General features: G+C 37.7%; 1 long non-coding RNA gene across 1 annotated transcript; it reads right to left on the bottom strand.

The window, feature by feature from the left end:
- Positions 1-5,456: 5,456 nt before the first annotated feature.
- Positions 5,457-18,599, bottom strand: LOC116549034. The gene is made up of 3 exons (XR_004267678.1): positions 18,355-18,599; positions 9,095-9,098; positions 5,457-5,468 (listed from the first exon to the last, which is right to left on the bottom strand). It is a non-coding gene; the product is annotated as an uncharacterized LOC116549034 (long non-coding RNA).
- Positions 18,600-19,070: the final 471 nt, after the last annotated feature.

Consider the following 19,070-nt stretch of genomic DNA (forward strand, 5'->3'; position numbering starts at 1 on the left):
TTCAACTTTTTAAATTTATGCTCACATTTTCATTATTTCCCTACATGGTAAATTTGAGATTTACCATGATAGATTTAAGACATGGATTGAAGACAAAGTGTGTTCTCACAGCATAGTGGAATTAAGCTAGATGTAATAAGTTGACTGGAAAAATCTCCAAATATTTGGAGATTACACAAAACATCTCTAAATAAAAATAGGCTCAAGAAGAAGCCTTGAAAAAAAATTAAATATATTTTGAATGAAATTATAGCTAGTGAAAGTAGCGCTTCAAAGGAAATGTTTGGCTTTTAATACATATATTTAAAAAAGAAGTTAGAAAAACTTAAAATTAATAACCTATGATTCTACATTAGGAAGCTAGAGAAAGATTAACAAATTAAATTTAAGAAAGCAGAAGTGAAAAAATGATAAAAATGAAAACATGAATTTAAAAAGTTGAAAATGGGAAAGCAACATAGAAAATCAACAATAACAAAAGTTGATTCTCTGAGATCAATAAAATGCACAAACTTCAGCAAGCTTACCCGAGACAAAGTAAACGAGTGAATTCTAAGTCTTAACATTAATTTATAAAGAGTCTTTTGTGTAATAGTTTAAGTAAAAATTATTGTAACTCTGTCCTCAAATTGATGAGTTGTATGGAATATAAATGATCCCACAAATCCTGGCCTAAATTTTAGCTGTTGGCTTCTGAATACAACTGGTCTAACAAAAGTGGCCTAACAATATTAGAAGAACTCAAACAAGAAGACTCTTTGAGTAATAGCAAAGATTCTTACTCCACTTTTTTATCCTCGTCCATAACAAAAAGCCTAAGCACAACTATTATAACGAGGTGTTTTTGCTTCAGAATTCTGAGTAAAACATCTGTTTCCTGGGACCTTATTTTATGCTACTTCCTTTTTCAAAAATTTCATCTAGGTTCCTGAAAGCCCCACAGGTTCTATAACTAGCCTACTAGTTCGGTGGCCCACAGGCGCACAAATGAGAAGAAGTGGCAAAAAAAAAAAACCCAGAAACTCCACTCAACTGTTCAGATGGGGTGTGTTCCAGACAACCAGGAAGTATAGTTCCTTTTTGCATACACTTTCCAGGATTTAAAAATGGATAAATAAACTTTGCCCTGCGTGTGTGTCAACTTTAAACAAATGACTCTTATTCTCTGATGTTGTCTCTGATTTGTCAGGGATTGGTTGTCTTCAAATTTCATTACTCAAAATAACTGTAAAAAACCAAGGCACACAAAAAATTTCTTGTTATGTGTGGCATAAAGGTTCTTCAAAGCAGCTTCTAGAAACAACCTTTTAAAAATTATTTTCTGCCTTTCTGGTAACTCCAGCCCTTGTAATTATCATGCATAGTGGATACAGGAGGATTTTCAGCCATCATCTTGAACCTGTTGTTTAAAAACATGGCCTACATATATACACCGTGTATCACTTCCCCTAAGAAAACGTTATTTGGATGTGGTCAATAAAATCCCTTTTCTCTCCAAAGTATGAGTTGCTATTTTAACTTCTAGCCACTAGGTGGGGATAAGTTACATGGAGAAAAATAAAACGCACATTTGGGCCAGGACTTAATTTCCTAGCAACTTTGAGTTTCCGGTATCCCACTTGCCTCGTTTCTTCTCTCAACAGCCAATGGGACAGGACAGCAAGTCATAAACAAACAGAAAGTTAACCTTGAGATGAGTGAGGGTTTTAAATTTTAGAACAGGAAAGTTCATTAAATATATAATCCAAAACACTCATTTTATTTCCTTGAATACTGAGGTCCAGCCTAGAGGCAATGATTTGCCTAGAATCACATATGGATCAAGAATAGAACCAGACCTAGAAGGTAGATGGTACAGTTATTTTATTTGGCACTTTTATTTGCAAGGGTAGTGCCCGGTGTGTAAAAGACTGCATCAGCCAAGTGCTGGGAGCACATGCCTATAGTCCCAGGTACTTGGGAGCCTAAGACGGGAGGATCATTTCAGTCCAGGAGTTTAAGTCCAGGCTGGGCAACACAGCAAAGCCAGCCCCAGTGTATATCGGTGTACCAGTTAGGAGGGTGAGCAGAGGATTGTTCTGGCTATATAGAAAAAGAAAGAGTTCTAAGGAACATGTGGGCCTTTCCACTAGCAGAGCGGCTGCACCAGTGAGGCAACCAACCCACCAGCAGGAGGTGCACAGCTGCCTTCTTGAAAAATATTTCAGTCAGCCCGAGAAGTTACTGAGTTTGTAAATCTTAGCATCCACAGTGTGTGTCATTGAAGACTACATGTTCCGAGACTTTGCAGAATTCTAAGATAACTTTCTTCAGTTTGACAGCTGCAGAAGAAGGGCATTTGCAGACCTTAAAAATATGTTTAGGCCGGGTGCAGTGGCTCACTCCTATAATCCCAGCACTTTGGGAGGCTGAGGCTGGCAGATCACGAGGTCAGGAGATAAGACCATCCTGGTCAATATGATGAAACCCCATCTCTATTAAAATACAAAAAATTTAGCCAGGAGTGGTGGTGGGCGCCTGTAGTCCCGGCTACACAGGAGGCTGAGACAGGGGAATCGCTTGAACCCAGGAGGCAGAGGTTGCAGTGAACCGAGACTGCAACACTGTACTCCAGCTTGGTGACAGAGTGAAACTTCATGTCAAAAAAAAAAAAAAAATCTATCTCTATATGTGTGTGTGTGTGTGTGTGTGTGTGTGTGTATATGTATGTTTAATAACATGTTAGCTATATAACATCTTCAGTATGATTGAAAGTAGGGGAATCAGGGTAATCGACCAGGCTGTTCAGGGAAGAGTCATGTTAAACTAAGTATTCAGTTTCTGAAAAATAATGGTAACCCTTCAAACTATCACACCTTTAACACAGAATCGTAATAATGAGTTGATATGAGAGCATAGCATAGAGAAAAAGGCTATGGGCAGATTTAGAATTGGTCTGACAGATCAGCCAGCTTTTACCTTGGAATTCAGGGAACTGGGTCAGGGAGGTCAGAGGACTAGTTAGTGAAATGATGAAAATAGGAAAGTGTCCAAGCATGAGGTGCGGACGGAACAGATCTGGGTTAGGGACCAAAATGCTAATTGTTGTCCACTGAAGAAGTAAAATGAGACTATAAGGTGTCTGGGAAAGGAAGAAAAAGAACAAAAACGAGGTGCAGTGGTATAGATTGGAGGCAGCATTCAAATTCATTTTGAATTTTGAACTTAGTCTAAAACATACTAACAGCTGAGAAAAGATCTTCTTAGAGCTTTGCTGTAAGAAATTAATTTAGTTTGAACAAGCATTACAGAATTTTTTAAATGCCCTTGTTATACACAGGGGCAAATTTCCCGCACCAAAACAAGAATTCATGAATAAGCTTTATAGATGAGATTTGTCTCCCCCATCTCTCAGGCTCCTATGATTCCCCCAGAATGTAACAGAACACCATGCTGCCAAAAATGTGATTCAAACAATGACGACATTTCACTGTAGAGGACACAAAGAGATCTACTACTGCAAAACATACATTAGAGTGGTAAATCTTTTGAAAAATAAGTAATTAACATACGCAAATGTACAGTGATCCAACTGGAAAAATACTTGTTATTCAGAGAGAATAATAAGGGTGCTTTTTTTCTTCCTAATTAGTATTCAGTGTTGATACAAAATTCAACAATGTTTCTTAGGAAGGTTCTTTGTCAACATAAAAAAGGAAAATAATTCATAGAATAATTGAAATAAGAAGCACTTTTTCAGTATATGTGCTAGTTTTCAGTTCTTTTGGAAAATGACAGTTTATTCATATTCATATTTTCATTTTGAAAACACTTAATCCAATGCAGAAGAACATTTTTAAGTGCATTACCATTGCATATATATGATAGGAGCTGAGTTTCAATATAGCGTTTCCATCTGTCATTATTACTTAAGAGAGGATTTATGTTTTAACATTTGCAAATTAAAAATGACAATTTTTATTTTTAAAGGAACTGTTTCAAATTGGTTGGCTGAGCTGATTTTTTTTTACTTAGTTCTCATCGAAATTCAAAAGACCTACCAAAAAGTTAAGGGAAATCAGAGAAGAGTGACTTCAAACAATTTCTGGAAGACATGATACTGATGAGATTAAACTTAATGAATGAATGGCAAACCACCCAGATATTTACTAACCCACCTGGAAAGCCAATGGACAGTTTTCAGAAAGATCTGGAAACATTGTGAAGTTCTACTTGGCAAGGTATACAGGCAAGCCTAGCCTAATGAAGGGTAGATGATGGGTGAAGAAGGGCAAAGGGAGTTCTCAATCTTACCTTACACCCATCTTATGAAAGTGCATGGAGGATTGTTCACAGGCTATCATCCTAACCTGCTTTGGCCCAAATAGTATATTAGTAAGTCAATCCAATAGCAACTATTTATGTTTAATTGAAAAACAAAAGCAAAATCGAACTCCACTATTTCCATTAGAGTCATGAAGAATGTGATATAAATGAGACTGCACCATTACCTAGTCTTTTTCAGCATTGTTTAGAAAGTTTTAACCTAGAAAAGAGAGAGAGGGAGAGAAAGAGAAAAAGAGAAACGGGGATAGAAGGCTGGGGGAATGGAAGGAGAAAGGAAATATAGAGTATAATTATGAAAAAAATAGTCAAATTTATTATTAGATATAAGCAATAAGATTATTTATCTAGAAAATCCAAGATATCAAGTAAAGAGCTGTCAGTGCCTATGAGAGAATTTAGAAAGGCAAGGTGTTTCTGGGAAAAAAAAAGAAAAGAAAATTAAAGACTTTTCTATATTTGAGAAAAATAAAGAAAGAGGAGCCAGATGTAATGGCTCATGCCTGCAATCCAGTTACTTGGGAGGCCAAGGCAGGAGGATCACTTGAGACCAGGAGTTTGAGATTGCAGTGAACTATAATTGCATTCCAGCCTCAGTGGTAGAGTGAAAGCCTGCCACTAAACAAACAAAAAACAAAGAAAGAAGCTAGAAAAGTAAACAAGACATTTGTTAATAGTTTAAAAACAAACAGATAAATAGAAGAAGAAAAGAAGACAAGAAATTGACCCAAGCATTTGAAATAATTTGGTATATAATTTTACATCAGTTTGACTTTAGAATAATGAATTGGGCTAAGTGACTAAACATCAAGGTAGACCACTACCTCAGAGAAATACATTCTACACCATAGCACAAAATGGAAAAGTTTTTAAAAAGAAAAGAGAAACCCATATTAATGAGTTAATGAAAACATGTAAATATAAAAATGCTAGAATAAAATATTGATGAATAATCCCAGATTGGGAAAAAATGATGCAGCTATGCAACCAAATGCAGAAAGCAAAAATTAATTTGTAAAGAAGATTATTTTTCATTAAAAATATTATTAGTTTTTGTTTTTGTTTGAGACGGAGTCTGCCCAGGCTGGACTGCAGTGGCACAATCAGGGCTCACTGCAACCTCTGCCTCCTGGGTTCAAGCCATTCTCCTACCTCAGCCTCCAGAGTAGCTGGTACTACAAGCACATGCCACCATGCCCAGCTGATTTTTGTATTTTTAGTAGAGACGAGGTTTTGCTATGTTGGACAGTCTGGTCTGGAACTCCTGACCCACAGATGATCCACCTGCCTCAGCCTCCCAAAGTGTTGGGATTACAGGAGTGAGCCACCTTGCCCAGCCAAAAAACCACAATATTAAACATGGAAGTGAAAGTGAGAAAATGGGATAGGGAAACCGAATTTATTTGATGTCCTTAATGGTGGGGCCTTTCCCATTCAGAATAAATAATGTAGCCTGGTGTTCTGCAGATGACCTTAGCAGATGAAATACTTCCAGGGAATTCTATACAGGTCTTCAGATACATGTTTCTCAGCTTTGGAACAAATATGTTACTGCTATAATCTGCCCAAAAATACCTGGACCTGAGACCATGCAAAACAGATTAATGGAATATATTATGTAGGTAACTAATGATACTGGCTGTTTCACAAGGTTGTGCAGATTCTACTATATCAGTTGTCAGAAGAAATCAGAATATAAAAGACATAAGTAGAAACTTGCGTTGTTCAGGAATCTCTGGAAATGTGTTGCTCTTCATTTATTTCTCAGATATGTATGTCCCCAAAAGCTCTGGCTTTGTGGAGATCAGGGCTAGGAAAGGATCGGTAAATGTTAGTAGTGGTCTCTCATGGCCATGCATTAAGGCTGAAGAAAACATGCTGGAAATGTAGTTATCCAATTTTCTTCTTCATGACGTGCACTGGATGAGCCCCAGAGGAGACTGATGGCATGTGATTGATACAGTGTTGCACAGATGTAGACATATAACTATATGTCCACACTATAGAAGGGACTACACGCTGTAGAAGGCAGGGTAATGGAGTTCCGTATTGAACATCTCTTTCCTCATCACATTCACTAGGAGGCCAGATGAATATGTAAAACAATAATATGATTTAGGTTTAAATTACATCTTCTAACCTATAACAAAAGTATCAGAAATACTTTTTTCTGCCATATACGAATCATGCCCAAATCATCAAGGGATCCAGGGCCTCTTGGCTAAGGTCTTAGGGCCACCAAGCATTGTGACTAGCAGGCAATAAGCAAACGTTCCCTCTTGGCTCACTCTCTCTTCTCTCCTCTGTTCTCAACTCCACGTGACCACTCATCCCTCTTGACCCTGCCACAGGTTCATGCCTCTTCTCTTCAGTGTGCCCTGCTTCAGATTGTCAAGTGTTCTTATAACATCCATCTCCCAAGTCCTGGATTTATGAGTGGAGCTGTGAGGAGAAAGTGGGGACCTAAGAGGGCCTCTTCCGCTCATGTCTCCTGGGGTTATTAAGCCTCCTCTGTCTCTTCCTGTGATTTATGTTTTATTTTCAAAAGCTGGCTTTTTACCCAAGATTTGTCTTATACTCAGCCCTAGAAAGAAGGGTAGATGTAGAAAGCATGGTCACTGAAGGTTGCAGAAATCCCAATCTCAGGCTCGGGGAGTGGAAACAGCAGTGTAACAGAAAGGCTGGTCTCTCCACTGGCAGCACTGCCCAGTGAGGAAGAGGGTGAGAAAGAGGAAGAGGTGTGGTGGGTTCACTTCTTGGTAAATGACACATTTAGAAAGGAATCCAGATGCCAAATGAGAGGAAAGTGAGAGAAGAAGTAATAGAGTGGAACAGAAATCGGTGGTCCTGCGGAAAGCTTGGATAGGTGTGTGTAAATGTATAGTGGCAAGTTCTCCGGCAGGTGTTGGTTCTGTGTGTTTTCAGCAGGGAACTGATGACTGAAGAACATGTGGGAATTGTATGTAGAGAACATGGCAATCTGGAGTTGCTTCTCATGCAAGGTCCACAGGGCGAGGGTGGGGGATTTCATCCGTATTAGGGGTCCCATCAGAAGGCATCCATTTGAAAAGTTCACTCATTGGAATGGCCCTCCATGGAGGGGCTAAAAAGACTACATGGAACCAGAGATTTGGTCCGTAAAATGGATTAAAGTATGTCTTCTCCTCCCCATTTCCTTCTTTAAATCACTCTAGACAGGCTCTGTGAAACAAGACTTTCTGGTTTTATCTGATTTTCATCGTAAATCCAGCTCAGCTAAGGGCCAGGGTCCTGTGGGCATGGGAGATTCATCTCTCCTTTTATAGGTTAGCCCTGAGGTAGAAGTTTCATAGAGGCTGTTGTGCTTCCAAATAAACAAGCCCAGGCACAGCTTCCCCAGGCTGACCTGGGAAAGATGATTCCACTGCATTAGATCTTGGGGAGGAAAACCATTTACAGTATGGTGAAGATGAGCAGACATACCCTTGCCTGAAGTATATCTGCTTGAATAATGCTCTAACAACACCTGAGCTATTTATCTCTTAGCATATCTGAATAATTTGAAAAGCTATTCCTGGTTACTGCCAAGAATGTCTTGCCATGAAGAAATGGTGAATAATAGTGTTCACTCTGTTATAATATGCAAGCCCATGGAAATATGCCTACAGGAAGCCCAGAAATCCTGCATCCTGCTTGGATGCAGGAAAACCCACCAGTATACTTTCCTCCATCAGGGGACTATGACCAAATGCCAGTCTTTCACGCTACCCCAGATCTTGAGCCTTGTGTGTGCGAGTGTCGATTCTTGATGAATCTCAGGAGATTTCTAGGTTACCTCCGGATTACTCTGGAAGGAAGGAATGAGATGATGCAGGGAGCAATATTGCAAGGGCTGTTGCTTTCCATATTCCAGTAAAACATTCTTAGAATTGTCATTAATGTGGTACATTTTTAAATAACTGCTAAGAACCCAGATGATTTCAATAAATATTCCAGATATACTTAAAATATATCACCGGCACACCTATACTAAAGAAAATATATTAATGACTGCATGTATACATTTTATATTTTAAGAATCCATTTAAAAAACTCTTTTACCTCAGTAAAACTGTGATTTATATTCAAAATATATCTAAATTTAAATCCTACCACTCAATGGATTGCTTTCATTAGCCCTAGTTTACAATGTGACTATAAATTCCTCTCATGGTGGCATTTGATACAGAAAAGGGAAATTAAACTAATTTTTAACAAGGTAAAATAGCAACTCTTTCTCACCTGAGGAGTGGTAGAATAGTATTTCCAGGCACCAGGAAATATTGTTACATCAAGAGAAGAAAATATGTTCAAGTTACCTCTTTTCTCTTGATGTTTTCCCTTGTTGATCATATCAAGATTTGAAAAACTTCATCAAATTAACTGAGGATTTCTAAATATTAGCCAGATTCCAAAATATGGGTCATGATATGAATTTTCTAAAGATATGTAAAAAACATTTGTACATGTCTAGGGCTCCCAGTACAAGTTTATAGATCACATGCACTATGAAATATTATATCTGCAATGTCAATGTCAGTTTATATTAAATATCAAGTAATGTGGAACTAAATTTAGTATTTAAAATATTCATGGTTGAGTGCTCAATTTTTCGATATATAAGCCAGGTATATTTTTTCAATATATAAGTCAGGTATCCCTCCAATTAAGATTATGCTGTGCTATGTAGACTTGGTAAATGCTGGAATCCTGCTGTCGTAAGTCACACATCTATAAAAGGAGAAAGGGGAACATGGCTACCTTGTATTAAAACATTTGGTGGGTACAGAATGAAGTGGATTCAGAACCAGGCTGACTGCCAGCTTAGAGCACTGTGAATCCCTTTTTAAAAATCCTAGTACCAAAGTGGCAGCACAGCTCTCGGGGCTGGCCCTGGAATAAGCAAGCATACCTGCCAGATGCTAGGCGAACGAGACCACTTAGTTAACTATGTTTTGCTTCATTCTCAGGAGCACCTATTTGTCTCCTAGGAGAAAGACTCACATACCAGACTATCTGTTGCGAACCTTGACATCTGGTCTATTTCATACCATAATATGAGAGCAAATGAATATTTTATGCAAGAGAATTTATCCCAAATTTTCTAAATTACAAAGTTATTGTGACATCAACATTAAAAAGGTAAGTTCCGAAAACACTAATTGAAATGACGCTTTAAGTGGCCGCTGTTCTCTTATTGGGACCATAAAATATGTAAATATGTGGTTATACATTTATTGCCAATTTATGATATATTTTTATAGATTACATCAAGAAAAACAAAACTTCAAATATTAAATACATATTTAATGTATAACACTGCAGTTCTCTAGACTATCACTAGATGGTAGTATATAACTTATTGAATATGGTATATTACCCCTGATTTTGCTGTTCTCTACTTCAAGCTCTTTCCAAATGGCTTTTTAATGATTACAGGTTTAACAATAACTAATATTTAATAGCCTCTCTAGACACTGATCAAATAATATTATAGTAACTGAATGATCTTGGACAAGTCATTTATCTTCTCTGTGCCTCAGTTTCCTCATCTATGAAGTATAGTGCACAATCCCCCATGTAGCCTCTTGATGTTGCCTGAATATACCAAAGGTAAGCCTATAACCTAAAAAGTGACTCCGAATCTTTCTCCAGGGTTTTTCAAACTGGACTTAGAAGTAGCTAGTACATCCATGGTAGTGGGAGCAGCAAGAGGTAAAATGCAGGTGCTGGAGGAAGCAGGGCAGGAAGCTGCCCTTGAGTAAGAAAAAAAAAAAAGAAAGAAAGAAAGAAACTGAAAAACAGAGAGAGCACAGACAGTAGACCGAGATAGAGAATGCGGGTTCAGTGGGAGAGAGTCCTGACCCTGTTGATGTCCCTGGTTCCAGCTATTCCTGGAAGCCATGATGTCGTGCCCTTCTAGGAGCTAATTATTCATTCATGTACTGCTTTAATCAAACTTGATAATAAGGCATTTCTCCAGTAAATATTCACTTTTGCCCGAGCTACTTTGACTTGGATTTGTTACTTTTACCAATGCGATTCTTACCGATTTTTTCCCAGATGAGAAAGAGATACTACTCCACCTCTTAAAAATTAGTTTAATTTCCCATTCCTGTATCAAATGCCAGCATGGGAGCAGTTTTATTCACTTAGGTAAACTAAGGGCTGATGGAAGTTGCTCACTCATTCTGTCCATGGAGGAATAGCGGAGCTGTTTAAGTGCTTACCCACATTGTCTGTTTCAAGTTTAACTCCCAGCTATACATTTAACACCAAAAGAGGGAAAACGCAAAGAAGGGAGAAGGCAAAATAAGGAGAAGTTTAAAGCTTTGGCTCATTAGAACTAATTAGAATCATTTTTTTTCTTTTTTTGAGACAGAGTCTTGCTCTGTCACCCAGGCTGGAGCGCAGTGCCAGGATCTGAGTTCACTGCAGCCTCTGCCTCCTGCGCTAAAGCAATTCTGCTGCCTCAGCCTCCTGAGTAGCTGGGATTACAAGCGTCCACCTGGCTAATCCGCCTGGGATTTCAGGCATGATAATCTTAAAGAGATACCCCCGTTGGGCATGGTGGTTCATGCCTGTAATCCCAACATTTTGGGAGGCCAAGACAGGCGGACCGCCTGAGGTCAGGAGTTTGAGACCAGCCTGGCCAACATGTGAAACCCTGTCTCTACTAAAATACAAAAATTAGCCAAGCATGGTGGCAAGTGCCTGTAATCCCAGCTATTCAGGAGACTGAGGCAGGAGTATCGCTTGAACCTGGGAGGTGGAGGTTTCAGTGAGCTGAGATTGCACCAAAAAAAAGGCTGGGCAAGGTGGCTCATGCCTATAATCCCAGCACTTTGGGAGGCCAAAGCAGGTGGATCATCTGAGGTCAGGAGTTCGAGACCAGCCTGACCAACATGGAAAAACCCCGTCTTTACTAAAAATATAAAATTAGCCGGGTGTGGTGGCACATGCCTGTAATCCCAGCTACTCAGGATAATCACTTGAACCTGGGAGGCGGAGGTTGTCGTGAGCTGAGATCGCACCATTGCACTCCAGCCTGGGCAACAAGAGGCAAACTTCATCTCGGTGGTGGGGGTGGGGGGAAACGGAGGCGTGGAAAAAAAGAGATACACCTGCCCAGAAAATTCAGGCACTTTGCAAATGGGTATGGTCTTTTAATAGCTTAAATCCAAAAAATCTAGATACTTCAATCCTCCCAGACATTTTACTAGTGGGGATTTTAATAGTTTTGGAGGGTAGGTGAGTGGTATAACTTTATTCTATTAACTTATAGAGGTCCTGATTTTATTATTGTACTGATGTTGTTAGCTGGGTACAGTGGCTCACTCCTGTAATCCCAGCAATTCAGAAGGCTGAGGCAGATGGATCACTTGAGGCCAGGAGTTCAAGACTAGCCTGGCCAACATGGTAAAACCCTATCTCTACTAAAATACAAAAATTAACTCAGCATGGTGGCATGTGCCTGTGGTCCCAGCTACTTAGGAGGCTGAGGCACGATAATCACTTGAACCTGGGAGGCAGAAATGACAGTGAGCCGAGATCGTGGCACTGCACTCCAACCTGGGAAACACCTCTGGAGTGCAGTGGCATGGGATTCTGTCTCTAATAATAATAATAATAATAATATATTAATTTAAAATGTTTAAAAAATAAAATAAAATAAATAGATGGTGCTAACATGTATTTCCCAGGTATCTAAACTTTCAGAAACCCTAAAGTACACAGCAGAAGTTACCAGGGGTTCTAATCCAGTGCAAGACCTCAAAGCAATAAGCCAATATAGAGATCTTCCTACCTCTCTCTCAATCTCTCTGTCTTCTTTTTCCTTCTCTATTTCTCTCTCTTTCTCTCTTTCTCTCTCTGTCTGTCTTCTCTCTCCCTTCCTCTCTCTCCCTCTTTCTCTTTCCCAATCTTTCTATCTGTCTTTTCTTACTCTCTCTCTCTGGAAAAATGTCAGATTTTGGAGTCCATTATGGCAATGTGCTGCTTATGAAAGCAGAATCCTAAAATGGGGACACAGCTAATGAGGTAGAGCCACAGAGAACCTCGGGATTCATTTATTAGTTTTGCGACCCCTTTTGACCCAGCAGGAACATACTCTAAGCTAATTTGGATCTGTACAGAGCCACTTCTCTGCTGGCTAGTATACAGATCAAATGGCAGCTGCCTGATATGTGGAGGGGCAATTTAAAGCATAAAAAATAAGAACGTGGTTTAAAAGGGAAAGTCTTTTAACAGTGGGTCCATTTACCCTTTACTAAGTCATTGCAGTAAACAGTACTGTGGGTTTGAAATGACTAAAGAAAAAGTTATCAATAAGCCACAGCTGCCCACCTCACTCTCATTCACAACAGTGTCATTTTCCCCAAACAAATGGAACTTCCCAAGTTCTCCTTGTTGTGAGTGGCCCCACATTTTCCAGTTCTTGATCTCAGTATTGGGAATGTATATGAAACACCACTTTCATCCACCCACTATAGTTAATCCGGCCAACTCACATTTTCTCCCATGTGAAAATCATAACATTTTATTCATTGCCATAACTATTTCTTTAAACCTGATCTCAGATTGGATTAAAGCAGTCCTTTCTTTACTCTTCCTTGTCTTCCTCAGATTTATCCAATTTTTTGACTGAAGATAATCTCTATTCCCTCCCTCAGGTATCTGCAGTGGGTTCTTGGTGATTTTCATGCCAAAACAAAACTCCGTTTGGCATTTGAAATCTCCATCAATGTTTTTTGTTTATTTATGCATTTATGTTTTACTCATGCATGCATTCATTTATTCAAATAACTAAAAACGTTTTTTATTGCTTACTAAGATCCTCTATCCTGAGTCTTAGGGATACAGCAGTGAAGAAAAACAGAGCTCCACCATCATGCAGCTCCCACTGTAAGGCAGGGAAGCAGACAAGTAACAATATGTCAGATGGAGATTACTGCTATGAGGAAAAAATTAAAGCAATGTAAGAGGGGTAGAGATTATTGAATGGGTGGAAATTATGTAAAGAATTAAGATTATATCCTGACAGTCAGAGAAAGTGACATATGAAAAAAAGCCATAAGCAAGTGTGAAGATGGAACAAGCAACTATTTGGGGAAAGAGAATTCTTATCAAATGGGAAATGATGCTTTAAAAATCATGAGTCATGAGTGTGCATCTAGTATTTGAGGAACAGTAAGGAGGTCAGTGTGAAAGGGGAAGATCAGAGAAGGTCAGAGAGACTGCAAGAGCCAGAATTTGTAGGGTTTCATGAGCAATATATATACCAACATACACGACTTCACAAGCAATATATATACCTAAAGTTTGCTATGGGAGAGATGCCAAGCCATTGTACGAGTTGAGTTAGGAGCAACATGATCTGACTAGTTTTGAAAAGATGACTCTGGTCATCATGTGGGCTTTACTTATATGAGAAAGAGAGCAAAGTTAGAAGTGGGGTGATTCTTACAGGCACCATAAGATTTTCCCTTGGGGTATGGTGGTAACAGTGAAAATGGTGCAAAAAGCGTCTCTTCTATTAGAGAATTATTTTGCATATAGGGCTGACAAGATTTCCTGAATAACTGAAGTAGGATATGAAAAGAAAGAGAGGAGCCAAAGATTTTAAATTGAATAACTAGAAAGATGGAGTTTTCACTAGCTGACACTGGAGAACTACAGAAGATATCCAACTACTCCTTAATAAAAAGATTCTATGTGTTTCAGTTTGAATTTCTTCCTGGACTTACGCTACATCTCTCATTTCCTTTGCTTAAATTCATCTGCCTATCCACAGCACTCTCATGCAATCGAGAACATTTCTGAGCCATTCATAATTTGCAAAGCCCTGCATTAGAAACTGAAAGAACATCAGAATATATGATGTGACTCCGCAAGTATCTAAGAATCTACGTAAGAAAAATAATGTTTACCTGTAACAATATAAAACTATAATTCAAATATGCAAAATTACCTGGATAAATGACCTTTTATGAGCAAAAACTAGTGAATAACCACAGACATACAGTAGGGATATAACTATGAACAAGAAATGACTAATCTTAAAAAATTGGTGACATATGCTGAAAGTTCAATAAGAGATATCCATGTTTCCTAATTGAAATGTAAGAGTTTTTCAAAATGCATTAAGTGAAAAAATGAAACACCAGAACTAAAGTGGGAAGAGATCATTGTCAGCCAGGGGAATTAAATAAATAGGTCAAACCTGCAGTTTCTGCAATACCAGCTTGCATTTTAATGTTTCATGATGCTTTCTCTAACTAAATGCCCCTCTAGTAAGTTTCCTCTATACTTACATACAATCAGCACTAATCTGATTTTCACTTATATGTTTGCTTAGCAGTATATATCAGTTATGCTCTAGAATATCAATTTGATAGGAAGAGCTTCATCTTATTTACCTCCCTTTGAGCTTTATAGATGCTAAATATTGTGAAAAAATTATAAAATATACTTGAATATTATAAAATGTTTCACGTTACTTAAAATTGCTTTTGGAAAAGGGGGAGGGGGTAGGGAGTCTTTCCAAAACCCAGAAAACTTTCTTCTTTTGGCATATATATCTTTTGCAGCCCAAGCTAGGAATCCACTCAATGTTCAAGAGAACTTGTCAAGCACTTGTTCCCTAATTTAGTTGTCAGACTTTAAGCCAGGAAATGGTACTATTTCCATATATTGTGTACAATTTCAATCAATTGTGAGACGTATGATATAAAGATTCCTTTTATCAGGAACTGCATGTTATCTTAATTTCTTCTAAAATATTTCTAATTTAATCTCCCACTGAAGACTGATTTTTCTAAGCCTCTTCAGAGGGGTGAAAACTACACTTGAGGTGCAGTCAGATCTACATTTTGTTCCAACTTTGTGGCTCATTCATCTCCATGCCTGGTTAACTCAGACTAGTAGATTTGCTGTCTCATCCATAACACAGAATTACTAAATCCTGCCTATGTCACACAGCACTAGATAGTGATGAAAATTTTAAAAACAATATTAACCATGTATGGGAGCACTATCAATTGTGAAGCATTCTACAAAAGTAGAATATTTTTGTTTACCAGTAAAACCTGCTAATATGCTAAGTTCTGTCTTCTGGTGAGATGCTTTTGGCCAAAATGGGGCATTTATCTAAAACGCCAGACATTTATCTAAAATGGCAGTTTGTTGCTTCGCTGATTTTGTCTCTCACACTTTAGGAATTGTGTGTGTGCATTTCAAATAAAATATCCTTTAGATTGTCCCAGGCCATCAGTGACATTTATAGTATGAAGTTTTTGTTTTCAAAGATGCCAAGATTGACAAAACATGATGAAAGAAATCATTGCACAATGCTAATGTTTTCAATGTATCAGCCACACCTGAGTTTCTTAAGCAATATTTGAGATGATCATTATAATGTAAATTGAGATATCATTTTTACTGTAATTTTCATGCAAAAGGAAAAGAGAAAGTCAAGAAAAGATAGTGAAGAGAAAAACCACTGAAGTGAAGGAAATTGTTTCAAAGGCAGATGAAACAGCTCAAAATACATAAAACGTAGTTACTTTGATGGGTAGATTCAGTGAACATTATAGTTCTTCTCTTTGCCTTCTTCCTTTGGTTATTCATTTCTGTAACTATTTTATATACTTCATATCTAAAGGAAGTATAAAAGGCTTTTAATTCTATATTTGTAAAAGAAATTTAGCCGGGCGCGGTGGCTCAAGCCTGTAATCCCAGCACTTTGGGAGGCCGAGGTGGGTGGATCATGAGGTCAAGAGATCGAGACCATCCTGGTCAACATGGTGAAACCCTATCTCTACTAAAAATACAAAAAATTAGCTGGGTATGGTGGCACGTGCCTGTAATCCCAGCTACTCAGGAGGCTGAGGCAGGAGAATTGCCTGAACCCAGGAGGCGGAGGTTGCGGTGAGCCGAGATCACGCCATTACACTCCAGCCTGGGTAACAAGAGCGAAACTCTGTCTCAAAAAAAAAAAAAAAAAAAAAAAAAGAAAGAAAGAAATTTAACATATGAAATAACAATGAGAATTAGAATTTATAAAAGCATTCAGTATGTGATAGAGACAAAAATCAACTAGTTTTAGTTTTTATACATAGCAATAAATAATTGGAAAATATGTTGTTTATAATTGAAACAAATATTCTGGAATACCTGGACATAAAACTTTAAGAAAAATGCAACACTGTAACAGAAAAGTGGAAACATTATTAAGGACTATTTTTTAAAAATCAAAATCAACGTATAGATTATGTTCCTATGCAAAAATACTCTAATATTTTAAGGACATTAATTTTCCTAAATAAATGTATAAAGTCAGATAATCACAGCGGGATTTTCATGAAACTTGACAAACCAACTTTAAAGTTCATTTGAAAGATAAAATGAAAATAAATAGACAAGAAAAGATCTAAATAAATAAGAGGAAATACGCCCTACCGGATGTCAACATGGTGTATAAATTCATGGCAATTAAAACAGCATATATTACCATAAGAATAGAGTAATGAAGAGATTAGATAGTACAAAAAAGACTCATATTAATACTGGAATTTAGAATATTAAAGAATTAGAATACAGTTAAGAGCATGTATTCTGGAGCCAGAGTGCTTGTGTTCAGATTTCATCTTGACACTAATTGGCTGTGTCACCTTGGAAAAATTATTTAATCTCACTTAGCCTAAATTTGGATATGTATAAAATGGAGATAATAACAGTATCTACCCATTTATAAAATTAAGCCATTTTTTTTTTATTCAGAAGACTTACTAAGCTAGATGCAAAGCCCAATCACTATAAATTTAATGATTTGAAAAATGCCTACATACGAATTTAAAATGTTGTCCAAAACACTATAAAGTCAAAGAGCAAAGGACAGTCTGGAGAAAAAATGATGAGTAGACTATAGAAAGATGTATTATCTAGAATATTTAAATAATCCTAAATATTAATAAGAAAAGTTTAATGTAATTGAAGAATAAGTAAAGGAGATAAAGAGCAATTCAAAAACAAATGAGATATTAAAAGATGCCCAATATCACTAATAGTCGGGAAAACACATATTACATAAAAATTACATATAATGGTTTTTTTCTTTTTTAAAATTTTTACCTTAAGTTCTGGGATACATGTGCAGAATGTTCAGGTTTGTTTCATAGGTATACACATGCCATGGTGGTTTGCTGCCCCTATCAACCCATCAGCTAGCTTTTAAGCTCCACACGCATTAGGTATTTGTACTAATGTTCTCCCTCCCCTTGCCTCTCAACCCCTACATATAGTTTTTAATCAAATATACTGTAAACTATTTAAAAGATACCTAGTTTTGACAAAAAGAGGAAAAACAAGTCCTGTCATGCACTGTTAGTAGAAAAATGCATTAATAATAATGTTCTAGAAAGTAAAAGGGCAAATTCTTAAAATATTAAAGGAGCATACACCTCAATTAGTAATTCACTTCTGAATGTCTACTCCACAGAAAAACAGAGGAGCACAAGGTTATATGTGCGCAAAGTGGCTTTTTATATTTTTACGTACAATAAAAAGAGATAAACAGTATGTCTTACACATATTGGAATATTTCTAATATGATGTACTAAGAAGCAACTAGAGAATAAGGCAAATTTGTATGACACATAGGAGAAGATATCTCACTCATATTGTTAAGCTAAAACCAAGCATATTGCAGGAATATACAAATGGCATGCTCACATTTTGTATTATAATTCGTTTACTTCTAATACAAATTCGTAGGAAAGGCCAACAAGTGCACATGCTAAGCTCTCAACAATGATGAATTTTGTGTTGAATAATTAAACAAGAGAGAGATGTGAATGTACGCTTTCAGTTTTTAGTCTGTATTTCTCTATTTTTAAAATGTTTCATAGTAATATATGTAGGCATCACTTATGTAAATAAAATAAAGAATCCATAGTAGACACCCCTATTGTACGAGGCTCCTTTTCAGTCAATTATATGTTTTTGCTGTCCTACATGCTATGGTTTGAATTTTTGTTCCCTCCAAATTTCATGTTGAAGTTTAATCCCCAATGTAGCAGTATTGAGACATGGGCCATTTTAAAGGTGATTGAGTCATAAGTGTTTGCCCCCAAGAATGAATTAATCCATTCATAGATTAACGGATTCATGGGTTATCATGGGAATGGAACTAGTGGCCTTATAAGAAAAGAGAAACCTGGGCCGGGCGCGGTGGCTCACGCCTATAATCCCGGCACTTTGGGAGGTCGAGGCGGGTGGATCGTGAGGTCAAGAGATCGAGATCATCCTGGTCAACAAGATGAAACCCTGTATCTACTAAAAATACAAAAATTAGCTGGGCATGGTGGCGGGCGCCTGTAGTCCCAGCTACTCGGGAGACTGAGGCAGGAGAATTGCTTGAACCCAGGAGGTGGGGGGTGCGGTGAGCCGAGATCGCGCCATTGGACTCCAGCCTGGGTAACAAGAGCGAAACTCCATCTCAAAAAAAAAAAAAAAGAAAAAAGAAAAAGAAAGAAAAAGAAAACAGAGACCTGAACTAGCCAGCTCATCATATGATGCCTTCAGCATCCTTGGGGCTCTGCAGAGTGTCCCCACCAGCAAGAAGACCCTCAGCCAGATGCACTCACTCAACCTGAGGCTTCTCAGCTTTCATAACTATAAGAAACAAATTCCTTTCCTTTATAAATTATCCAGTATTAGGTAATACATCA

Source organism: Sapajus apella, unplaced genomic scaffold (genome assembly GCF_009761245.1).
Source record: "Sapajus apella isolate SASKATOON/1434 unplaced genomic scaffold, GSC_monkey_1.0 scaffold6, whole genome shotgun sequence".
In the NCBI taxonomy this organism is placed as follows: domain Eukaryota; kingdom Metazoa; phylum Chordata; class Mammalia; order Primates; family Cebidae; genus Sapajus; species Sapajus apella.